The 12,225-nt window shown below is 41.5% G+C and overlaps 1 protein-coding gene across 4 annotated transcripts in view; it reads right to left on the reverse strand.

Annotated features, from left to right (window-relative positions):
* Nucleotides 1-12,225, reverse strand: part of LOC139752125 (alpha-2-macroglobulin-like) — an 82,529-nt gene that overhangs the window by 24,409 nt on the left and 45,895 nt on the right. For all 4 annotated transcript variants that reach the window (XR_011713482.1, XR_011713483.1, XR_011713480.1 and 1 more), the window contains one exon: nucleotides 3,072-3,207. The gene's annotated coding sequence lies outside the window, so the exon portion shown is untranslated. The remainder of the gene's footprint in view (nucleotides 1-3,071; nucleotides 3,208-12,225) is intronic.

Genomic DNA, 12,225 nt, shown 5'->3' on the forward strand with positions numbered 1-12,225 from the left:
TCCACACATCTCTCTTACCCTTACGTTACTCACTCGATCAAACCACTTCACACCACACATTGTCCTCAAACATCTCATTTCCAGCACATCCATCCTCCTGCGCACATCTCTATCCATAGCCCACGCCTCGCAACCATACAGCATTGTTGGAACCACTATTCCCTCAAACATACCCATTTTTGCTTTTCGAGATAATGTTCTCGACTTCCACACATTTTTCAAGGCTCCCAAAATTTTCGCCCCCTCCCCCACCCTATGATCCACTTCCGCTTCCATGGTTCCATCCGCTGACAGATCCACTCCCAGATATCTAAAACACTTCACTTCCTCCAGTTTTTCTCCATTCAAACTCACCTCCCAATTGACTTGACCCTCACCCCTACTGTACCTAATAACCTTGCTCTTATTCACATTTACTCTCAACTTTCTTCTTCCACACACTTTACCAAACTCAGTCACCAGCTTCTGCAGTTTCTCACATGAATCAGCCACCAGCGCTGTATCATCAGCGAACAACAATTGACTCATTAATAAATGTATTATTATTTGCCCATTCTGTTAAATTCAAAATCCATTATATGAGGGTCTGTTAAATCAAGGGTTTATTGTACTATGTTTTTCCAAGCTCAATAGCCTGATCCCTTACCTGAATGGCCTGAGAACAGTTACAGTTGAATCATGGGTTGGAAGAAAAGGTTGTCTTAAAGGAACGGGGGTAAATGCCTTGGCTCATTTATGATATATCATCCCCCATTTACCACACGAAATGAATTTGTTTAATGATATACTTGAATTTTGTTCTGAAAGATTAACGCCAAACACCCTCAAGCCTCCTTATCTCCTTCCTTCCATCTCCTTGTTCTTTCTCTTCCCCAAACTTCTTTCACTTCTGACACAAACTGTTACAGCCACCTCTACCAAGAAACGATCAGAAATTCCATCTGCTGCTCCTCTCAGCTTATTCACATTCAACAGCCTTTTCTATTCAGCTCTCCCTCTCTCTCTTCCTTATGCACAACCATACCTTTATATGTTGTCCTGCAATGTGCCAACACAATGGTCTACTATATGGCCTGCAATTTTGGCAGCAAAGTTTTAAATTCCTGTCTGATGTACGATTCTATACAATATCCACAGATGTAACAAGCACCCTAAAAACACATCTGGAACACATATCACCCACACACAGTCACCCAAAAATTATCTTGTAACTGTTTACATTTTGATTGAAATGAAGTTATTTCATTTATTCATGCAAATAATGTTGGGTTGGGCCATTCTTTCGTCTGTTTCCTTGTGCTACCTCGCTAACGCGGGAGACAGCGACAAAGCAAAATAAATAAATAAATAAATAATGTTGTGTGTGTGCATGTTATACAAAATATGCGTAAAATGGAAAAAACGAAAAAGATATGTATGTGATATATAAGGTATGTGCAAAATCATGGATGTAAAGAAACCATTAAATGTATAATGTGTTTAGGATTATGGAGAAATCATTCAAGAAAACCCCATAATCATCATGTGTATAAATAAGGACCTCCCCTTTCAACTCAGTACCTTTAGACATGTTTTTTTTCCCACATGGGGTGAACATCATTTTTGACGTATGCTGCAGTTTAAAGGTTAAACCTAAAAACACTAAACTTCGGTTGCAGATACAAAGTGCAAGAAGTAACATCAGCTATGTGGTCACAGCCACAGAAGCCATTTTAGGACTGCAAACTGAAGCCAAAGACATAAATATAACGATTTTTGCAGACCGGATGACTAACCTATTTCTTAATCTTAAAGTGGACACGACAGATACAAATTTGCACAAGAAGTAAAATGGGCTGTTGCCACAGCCGCAGAGGCCGTTTTGGGGTTGCAAAGTGACTTGTACATTTTTGCAAACAGGATGACTAATAGATCTAAAATCAATGAGTACAGATAAAACTTTGAGCAGAAAGTAATACAAGCTATATGACCATGGCCTCAGAGGCTATTTTGAGGCCACAAATCGAGGCCAAATTGACCAATACAGCAATTTTGGGCAAATAGGATGACCAATTGAGAAGTATCACAAGCTATGTTGCTAAGCCTCAGATACCATTCTGAGGCCAAAGTGACCCCTGTACTAATTTTTGGCAAACAAGATGATCAATTGGTCTCAAACTGATGGGTACAGAGCCAACTTTGTGTGGGAAGTTATGTAGCCATAGCCTCAGAGGTTGTTTGAGACTGCAAATTGAAGCAAAACGACCAAAATAGCAATTTCTGGCACACAGGACAACCAATTAGTCTCAAATTTGTTGGTATAATACAACTCTGCATAGGAAGTAATAATGGCTATCTAGTCTTGGCCTCAGAGAACATTTTAAGGATGCAAATTAAGACTAGGTTGACAAATGTAGCAGTTTTTGGCAAACAGAATGACCAACTGGTTTTAATTTGATGAGTACACAAACAACTTTGAGCGAGGTAACATGCAGTAGTAACCTCCACAGCTATTTCTAGACAACAAAAAGCTGCTTTTAAAAAACCAACATGTACTTTGCGTGAACAGCGGTAATATCATAGAGGTTTTTCAGTACTCAATGTAAAATTTAAAAAAATGCCTGTGGAAGATCTGGGGAGGTCCTGAGGAAGACTTGGGGATGCACTTTAGGAGATATGTTAGAGGACATATGGAAGACCCTGGGGGAACTTGAGGAAGACCTGGGAAGGATCTTAAAATGAACAGCACAAGACATGTTAGAAGACCTACAGAGGACTTACAGAAAACTAGGGGAGGGCTAGAGGAATAACTTTGGAAGAAATGTTTGTGTGTTTGTTTTATACTTAATTACATATTCAAGACCGAACCACTGCACCTAGAGGCACAAAAGTTTGGGTGTAGGTAACTAAGAATCTGTGTATGGCTAAACCTTAAATAAAGGAGAAACTGAGAGAGGAAATTGTATAGGGAAGCAGCATACATAAGTTTAAGAAGCTGTAGGACAGTAGGAAACCTTCAAGAGATAGGGTCCCACAAGCATAAAACTCCATCTCTGAATCATACAAACAGGTAATTAATCAGAAGTCCTCACCTGGCTCTTTCTTCAGTTTCTGTATGGAAAATCAAAATGAAATTGGGAAGAACTTCCAGCCCCTGCTCCTGCCCCTTTTAGCCCTTTCACTTGATGTGCAGGAGATACGTCGGTAGTTTTCTTACTCTGCTACTGCCTAGGATAATATGAAATACAGTGAATTAGGATAAAGGACCTTATGGCTTACGTACTGTCAAGTACATGAGAGATGGAAAGTCTGTTTGTGAATTCAGCTCCATCAACCCATGTGTGTATGAGGTAAAACAGGGAAGACAGATCTAAGCCAGGGAGGGGAATGTGAAAACCACTATGATTGCAGACCCACTGCACTGTAGACACTACTCCCCCTAAAACATAGATTGAAGTGCCTCCCTGGTCAATGCCTGCCTACCTCCTACTGTCGTCCACAAATAGATATCATATATACAGTATACAGCAGTTTTGCCTAAAATACTAGATATAAAAGCTCATCAAAGATCTTTATGTAGGTGCTGACTGTGAGACCTTGTCAAATTACCATAGGATTACTGGCTAAAAGGCTACTGAATCACTGTACACAAATACCTTCAATGGCTGTAATACTGATGCTACAGTTCCTCAGATTAAGATATTTAAGAATTAGTAGTATAAAACAGACCAAAACTGAATATTAGGTATTAATGATAACATTCATAGGAGAAATCATATGCATGAAAGTCTTAATTGTAACATTTGGCTACTGAATATTTACAGCAATCATACTTATAAATCTATAAGGGTACTGGATGTATATAAAAGTCATTCTTATACTGCAAAAAGTTTAGGAGGTACTTTAGGTCATATCTAGTTGGTTTTCCTTTATCTAAAATATAGAAATAGAAATGCCAGATATTATGTAACAGAAAACCCTTGTCAGTACTCCTATCACACAAAGTAAGCATTTTGTGAACGATTCCACAGTATAATCATCTCATGTATTGGCACTGTTAAGTAAGAAATAATGGAAACTCACAAACTGATGCTTGATATCACAAAAAAATTACCAGATGTATTATACTGTCTGTTTGCAAATATACCATGGAAGTTGCCGGACGGAAGATAACTAAACGCCATTCCCTTTTATTCTATGCTAGCTGAGATGACATAAACAACCAACGCAGAAATCAACAGCAACTTAGCAAAGGAGGTTGGATGTCGTCATGGCGTAACTCATCCCACGTTGATACAGAGTAAATTCCACTCATTTTATTATGAAAATCTTACTTCAACTAAACGGACGGGAGCGGGGGGGCTGGAAACCCTCCCCTCCTTGTATATTAACTTTCTAAAAGGGGAAACAGAAGAAGGAGTCACGCAGGGAGTGCTCATCCTCCTCGAAGGCTCAGATTGGGGTGTCTAAATGTGTGTGGATGTAACCAAGATGAGAAAAAATGAGAGATAGGTAGTATGTTCGAGGAAAGGAACCTGGATGTTTTGGCTCTGAGTGAAACGAAGCTCAAGAGTAAAAGGAAAGAGTGGTTTGGGAATGTCTTGGGATTAAAGCCAGGGGCTAGTAAGAGGACAAGAGCAAGGGAAGGAGTAGCACTACTCCTGAAACATGAGTGGTGGGAGTATGCAACAGAGCGTAAGAAAGTAAACTCTAGAATGATATGGGTAAAACTGAAAGTGGATGGAGAGAGATGGGTGATTATTGGTGCAGATGCAACCGGGCATGAGAAGAAAGATCATGAGAGGCAAGTGTTTTGGGAGCAGCTGAGTGAGTGTGTTAGTAGTTTTGATACACAAGACCGGGATATAGTGATGGGTGATTTGAACGCAAAGGTGAGTAATGTGGCAGTTGAGGGAATAATTGGTGTACATGGGGTGTTCAGTGTTGTAAATGGAAATGGTGAAGAGCTTGTAGATTTATGTACTGAAAAAGGACTAGTGAATGGGAATACCTGGTTTAAAAAGAGAGATATACATAAGTATACATATGTAAGTAGGAGAGATGGCCAGAGAGTGTTATTGGATTACATGTTAATTGATAGGCGCGCGAAAGAGAGACTTTTGGATGTTAATGTGCTGAGAGGTGCAACTGGAGGGATGTCTGATCATCATCTTCTGGAGGCGAAGGTGAAGATTTGTAGAGGTTTTCAGAAAAGAAGAGAGAATGTTGGGGTGAAGAGAGTGGTGAGTGTAAGTGAGCTTGGGAAGGAGACTTTTGTGAAGAAGTACCAGGAGGGATTGAGTACAGAATGGAAAAAGGTGAGAACAAAGGACGTAAGGGGAGTGGGGGAGGAATGGGATGTATTTAGAGAAGCAGTGATGGCTTGCGCAAAAGATGCTTGTGGCATGAGAAACATGGGAGGTGGGCAGATTAGAAAGGGTAGTGAGTGATGGGATGAAGTAAGATTATTAGTGAAAGAGAAGAGAGAGGCATTTGGACAATTTTTGCAGGGAAATAATGCAAATGACTGGGAGATGTATAAAAGAAAGAGGCAGGAGGTCAAGAGAAAGGTGCAAGAGGAGAAAAAGGCAGCAAATGGGAGTTGGGGTGAGAGAGTATCATTAAATTTTAGGGAGAATAAAAAGATGTTTTGGAAGGAGGTAAATAAAGTGCGTAAGACACGGGAACAAATGGGATCTTCAGTAAAGGGGGCTAATGGGGAGGTGATAACAAGTAGTGGTGATGCGAGAAGGAGATGGAGTGAGTATTTTGAAGGTTTGTTGAATGTGTTTGATGACAGAGTGGCAGATATAGGGTGTTTTGGTCCAGGTGATGTGCGAAGTGAAAGGGTTACGAAGAATGACTTGGTAAACAGAGAAGTGGTAGTAAAAGCTTTGCGGAAGATGAAAGCCAGCAAGGCAGCGGTTTTGGATGGTATTACAGTGGAATTTATTAAAAAAGGAGGTGACTGTATTGTTGACTGGTTGGTAAGGTTATTTAATGTATGTATGACTCACGGTGAGGTGCCTGAGGATTGGAGGAATGCTTGCATAGTGCCATTGTACAAGGGCAAAGGTGATAAAAAAAGAGTGCTCAAACTACAGAGGTATAAGTTTGGTGAGTATTCCTGGGAAATTATGTGGGAGGGTATTGATTGAGAGGGTGAAGGCATGTACAGAGCATCAGATTGGGGAAGGGCAGTGTGGTTTCAGAAGTGGTAGAGGATGTGTGGATCAGGTGTTTGCTTTGAAGAATGTATGTGAGAAATACTTAGAAAAGCAAATGGATTTGTATGTAGCATTTATGGATCTGGAGAACGCATATGATAAGAGTTGATAGAGATGCTCTGTGGAAGGTATTAAGAATATACGGTGTGAGGGGCAAGTTGTTAGAAGCAGTGAAAAGTTTTTATCAAAGATGTAAGGCTTGTGTACGTGTAGGAAGAGAGGAAAGTGATTGGTTCTCAGTGAATGTTGGTCTGCGGCAGGGGTGTGTGATGTCTCCATGGTTGCTTAATTTGTTTATGGATGGGATTGTTAGGGAGGTGAATGCAAGAGTTTTGGAAAGAGGGGCAAGTATGCAGCCTGTTGTGGATGAGAGAGCTTGGGAAGTGAGTCAGTTGTTGTTCGCTGATGATACAGCGCTGGTGGCTGATTCGGGTGAGAAACTGCAGAAGCTGGTGACTGAGTTTGGTAAAGTGTGTGAAAGAAGAAAGCTGAGAGTAAATGTGAGGTACAGTAGGATTGAGGGACAAGTCAATTGGGAGGTAAGTTTGAATGGAGAAAAACTGGAGGAAGTGAAGTGTTTTAGATATCTGGGGGTGGGTTTGGCAGCGGATGGAACCATGGAAGCAGAAGTGAATCATAGGGTGGGGGAGGGGGCAAAAGTTCTGGGAGCGTTGAAGAATGTGTGGAAACCGAAAACATTTCCTCGGAAAGCAAAAATGGGTATGTTTGAAGGAATAGGGGTTCCAACAATGTTATATGGTTGCGAGGCGTGGGCTATAGATAGAGTTGTGCGCAGGAGGGTGGATGTGCTGGAAATGACATGTTTGAGGACAATATGTGGTGTGAGGTGGTTTGATCGAGTAAGTAATAATAGGGTGAGAGATGTGTGGTAATAAAAAGTGTGTGGTTGAGAGAGCAGAAGAGGGTGTTTTGAAATGGTTTGGTCACATGGAGAATGAGTGAGGAAAGATTGACAAAGAGGATATATGCGTCAGAGGTGGAGGGAACGAGGAGAAGTGGGAGACCTAACTGGAGGTGGAAAGATGGAGTTAAAAAGATTTTGAGCAATCGGGGCCTGAACATGCGGGAGGGTGAAAGGTGTGCAAGGGATAGAGTGAATTGGAACGATGTGGTATACCGGGGTCGATGTGCTGTCAATGAATTGAACCAGGACGTGTGAAGCGTCTGGGGTAAACCATGGAAAGTTCTGTGGGGCCTAGATGTGGAAAGGGAGCTGTGGTTTCGGTGCATTATTACATGACAGCTAAAGACTGAGTGTGAACGAATGTGGCCTTTGTTGTCTTTTCCTAGCGCTACTCCGCGCACATGCGGGGGAGGGGGTTGTAATTTCATGTGACGCGGGGTGGCGATGGAAATGAATAAAGGCAGACAGTATGAATTATGTACATGTGTATATATGTATATGTCTCTGTGTGTATATATATGTATACGTTGAGATGTATAGGTATGTATATTTGCGTGTGTGGACGTGTATGTATATACATGTGTATGTGGGTGGGTTGGGCCATTTTTTCGTCTGTTTCCTTGCGCTACCTCGCTAACGCGGGAGACAGCGACAAAGCAAAATAAATATATCAATAAATTACTTCGAGAACCGTAATACAAATCAACAGATATAAATACGGTTTTTTTTAATGAATTCCTCGTGTACACTTATATGTATCTTATAAATGTATTATGGAAAGGAGTCAAATGAACTATAGGAGGGCCGTGACATGTAGAGTATCGACGGACGCCATTCATTTTTTTTCCAAATTATGGTGGATGACCTTTGTCATAAAAGAAAAAAGTTAGGTCCAGGATGCCTATGCCCTCATTAAAGGTACTCAGCATTTACCAAGCCCATAAACATCGGAAATAAACATCATATAAATGACGAGAAGAGAATTTTGCACTCTACCCCAATGCAAAAAGACGTCAAAGAGAGCCTTCAAAACTTGATCTACTGAGAACAGTCAATCAACTCCCTGTAGCTGCCGTAAATCAATGCTCTCACTGCGGTCTGCGAAGCTGTGAGGGAACGTGGTGATTGCGTGAATGTTAAACCAGCTCAGGATATGGTTAGTAATGTAGGACAATGGTGGGGGAAGACGTTTGTGTGTGGAGACAGGCCACCCTAAGGACTGGCAGTTATGATACCTCCTGTTTCCATCCGTACAGCAAAGGTGTGAAATGCTCTTCCTTCAGATGTCTTTTCTTCTTAACATAACATTTATTCCTCTAAGCCCTAGTAAATTTTTTTTCAGTATATACTTTCGTCTTTTACACGAGATGGATGCCCGTGCTATGTTGGCATATATATATATATATATATATATATATATATATATATATATATATATATATATATATATATATATGATATTCGTTTCCTACGTGAGAGAGGTAGCGCCAGGAAGGACGATGAAAGGCTACATCTGCTCGCATCCATTCTCTGTCATGTGCAATTCATGGAAACCACAGCCCCTCATCTACAACCAAGCCCCACAGACCTTTCCATGCTTTACCCTGGACGCTTCACATGCCTTGGTTCAATCCATTGCCAGCACGTCGACCCCCGTATACTAAAATCGTTTCCATATTCCCTGCGTGTCGTAGAAGGTGACTAAAAATGGGCGGGAAAGGAGGCTGGATATCCTCCTCTTTTTGTATTTCTAAAGGACAGAATATATATAAAAGCACTTATGGATGACGCAATTCACTTGGTGAAGTTCTAACTATGCACCAAGAAATAGTGAAAATATCATCTTGTAGAACTTAGTTAATAACAAAATAACTAAAATCCCTTATACCTATAACACAATTTTCTTTTTTTTTTTTTTTCTAAACTCCATTCACCAGAGAAAACACGAGGGATTGTGACGTCATGTGCTTCTGTAAACGCAGCCACAGTGTGGCCAAGGTCATTCATCCTGCAGACCTTGGCTTGTCTAGCGACTATGGGCAACTCGTCGCTTGCCAAAAATAATCCACAGCCCCGGTACTGCGTCGGAACTTGAATACACACCGTGATAAAAACTTGTCAGACGGGTACTACTGGACGCTATTCCTCTGGCACAACAACTGATGCAATTCCAGCGTCCCCTCCATGATTATTTCTCCCTTATTTCATGAACTGCTGAAGACGAAAAAATATAAAATCGAAATAACTATGGAACACCCATCGTAGCTTAGCTTCTTTTAAGATACAGTTCAGCATTCCTACGGAACCTCTTCGGCAAAATGGTTTAATAGAAGTGTGTACCATCTCACCGGGCATGGTTCTTGAAATCAGTGTTACGTAACCTGAAACCATTCTGCCGCGGGGAGTTCGGTTCCAGTTATTCTACCAGCCTAAAAATACTCCCAAACTACCTGCTCATCTGACTCTAACCCCTCCAGCTTCCCCAGTGCTCATTTGTATTCAACAGGCCTCCTGTAAGTTGAGCAACCCGGCAGAGATAATAATGCCCAAACGCACTCCAGAAATTCCTCGCACTATTTCTCCTGAACGAGCTATGTCTGCCACTGTGTCCTGTGAGAGTATTTGATTTGTTGGTAGTGGTATCTCTGTTATTGTTGGCTTCTGACGAGGGTCGCCATTTATGGGTTCCTAACTGCTTTTCCTGTGTCATTTTTATGGCACACCTTATCATAAGAGCGACACCTTTTCTCCCTATATATATATATATATATATATATATATATATATATATATATATATATATATATATGTGTGTGTGTGTGTGTGTGTGTGTGTGTGTGTGTGTGTGTGTGTGTGTGTGTGTGTGGAACACTGCCTGAGGTCAGTTTTCGTACTTTACTCAAATCACGCAACATATCCTGCGAACATCATGTTCACATCAGATTTATTCCTCCAGAAGACATTATTTGCTTTCAAATAGTTATATCAAGAGGAGCTTCTGCCGAGTGGTGACCGGATGCCATTATCAGCCTGACCCTGACAGTGGGAGGCAAAGGGCGATAGAAGCAGTTGGGAGGCTGTGTTTGGCATGTTACCCAAATCAACTCTGTGTTATGTTACTTAACGAGGGAATGAGTAAAAGGTCTCTCGACACACTGATTAATAACACAGTCTGCCAAACGACTGCTTGATGATAAAGGTTATGAAAACAAGGAAGGGTGCGTCACAGATTCGGGTAATTAGCCTGTAAATCGATCTTATGGGATCAAACTCTCCTAACAACGGCATGTTTTGTTTGCCTTTTTGGACCAGATGTGTTGTACGGCAGAAAATAGTGGGGCTCTCAAACTCTGCATCCTCCTGATTTTCACCTCATCTCGCGTCTTCAAAGTATAATGACCTGCTGGAGCTGCTCTAGTAAACTGCTCACAATGCGGCCCATAATACCAGCCGCCATGAAGTTACCGCGCCATTGACGCCCTGGCATTCTTAGGTCGTATTGAGACGCGTAAAATGATGATATTGACAAGGGCTCCTTAAGAACCAGCGAAGCTGAAATGCAGGGACTCGTGGTCTTCGTTACGATCAACACAATAAAGTTCTTTGGCATCGCCGTCATATTTTCGAGTCTTTGAACATGTATACCAACTTGTCGCGTTAAGTGCTTACACCTACCGAGTTTATGTTATCATTCGGCATATATAGGCCTCTGTTGATAAAAAAAAAAAAGAAAAATGAACCAGGAGTTCTCCTCAAGGAGGAATACAATCGTCTCCACATGTGAAACAAGAAACAAAGCGGTTTGTTCTCCGAGTCGTCAACGCGATCCGAACTCCCGAAAAACAACCTTGGCAAGTCCGATGAGATAATTATTAGGTTAGCAGAGTGTGATCCTTCCATCGAGAGGTCCAACACCCACAGACCAATATAAGGTGAGAAACAGTGAAGTCACTTAACTTCTTCAAACCACCTATACGGCATTAGTGAAAAACATGTCTTGCGAGATATATACAAATCCGTATGGTCCTTTAGAAGAAATGGAAACCCTCTTTTCGTGTTCGTATCCCTAAAGTCTGAAAAACACACCCTAGAGTATTTTCCATGTGATCTTTTCAAATGAAGCATGAAACTTCTTACCCTGTTACAATACTGACACAATTCATCATAATTTTGGCATATAACACATTGTAAGGTCTCAATTCAATACAATAGCGCACGTAACAAATTCAGCACAAAAACGCTAAATCCACCTACGGCATGATGGATCTACAACGCCATTAAGTGGTTATGTTCGCTTGATAAGGTAGCAGTTTCTGCACTAGTGCGGATGTGGATAGCGTAATACTATTACCACTTCGGTGACGAGAGAGAGAGAGAGAGAGAGAGAGAGAGAGAGAGAGAGAGAGAGAGAGAGAGAGAGAGAGAGAGAGAGAGAGAGAGAGAGGTGTAAAGTGGAGTTTAAGTGGGAAGGAAGATTAAAGAATAGAGGCAGGCTACTGGGAATTAGGAGAGAAGGCTGAGAAGAGAATGAATAACTCTGAGGGAAGAGGTTAATGTGGTTGAGCGAAGGGAAGGGAACACGGGGAGGGAATAACTCGGGGGAAGATTACTGGTTTAAAGGGTAGAGCGTTTGGCTAACGTTGCTGGACCCTATGGTAACTAGGAGTAAGTATGATGCGGATAAGTTGTACGGTTTACATGACCTATTTCTCTCATGACAACATTACCATGCTTCACATTTGCTTAAATTGAGTAAACCTGCATGAGATCTCGCCAAAATATGGACACAGTTGATTAGCACCTTCTTTGCAAATTGCAACTTTTGGAAACCACTCCTGTCTTTAGAATACATTTGCATTTGGGCACACGCGGGGGAACGGCCAAAGGACACATCTGTCCGATGCTGTCTCACTACACTCTCTTACCCTTACGTTTGTGGAGTGGTGTAGGAATGAAGTTTCGTACAGTGAGCTGCGACATTGTACGGAGAGAGAGAGAGAGAGAGAGAGAGAGAGAGAGAGAGAGAGAGAGAGAGAGAGAGAGAGAGAGAGAGACGCGAGGGTTCCATATGTACTGGTAATCTCGGGTAACTCA

Source organism: Panulirus ornatus, chromosome 12 (genome assembly GCF_036320965.1).
Source record: "Panulirus ornatus isolate Po-2019 chromosome 12, ASM3632096v1, whole genome shotgun sequence".
NCBI lineage: Eukaryota > Metazoa > Arthropoda > Malacostraca > Decapoda > Palinuridae > Panulirus > Panulirus ornatus.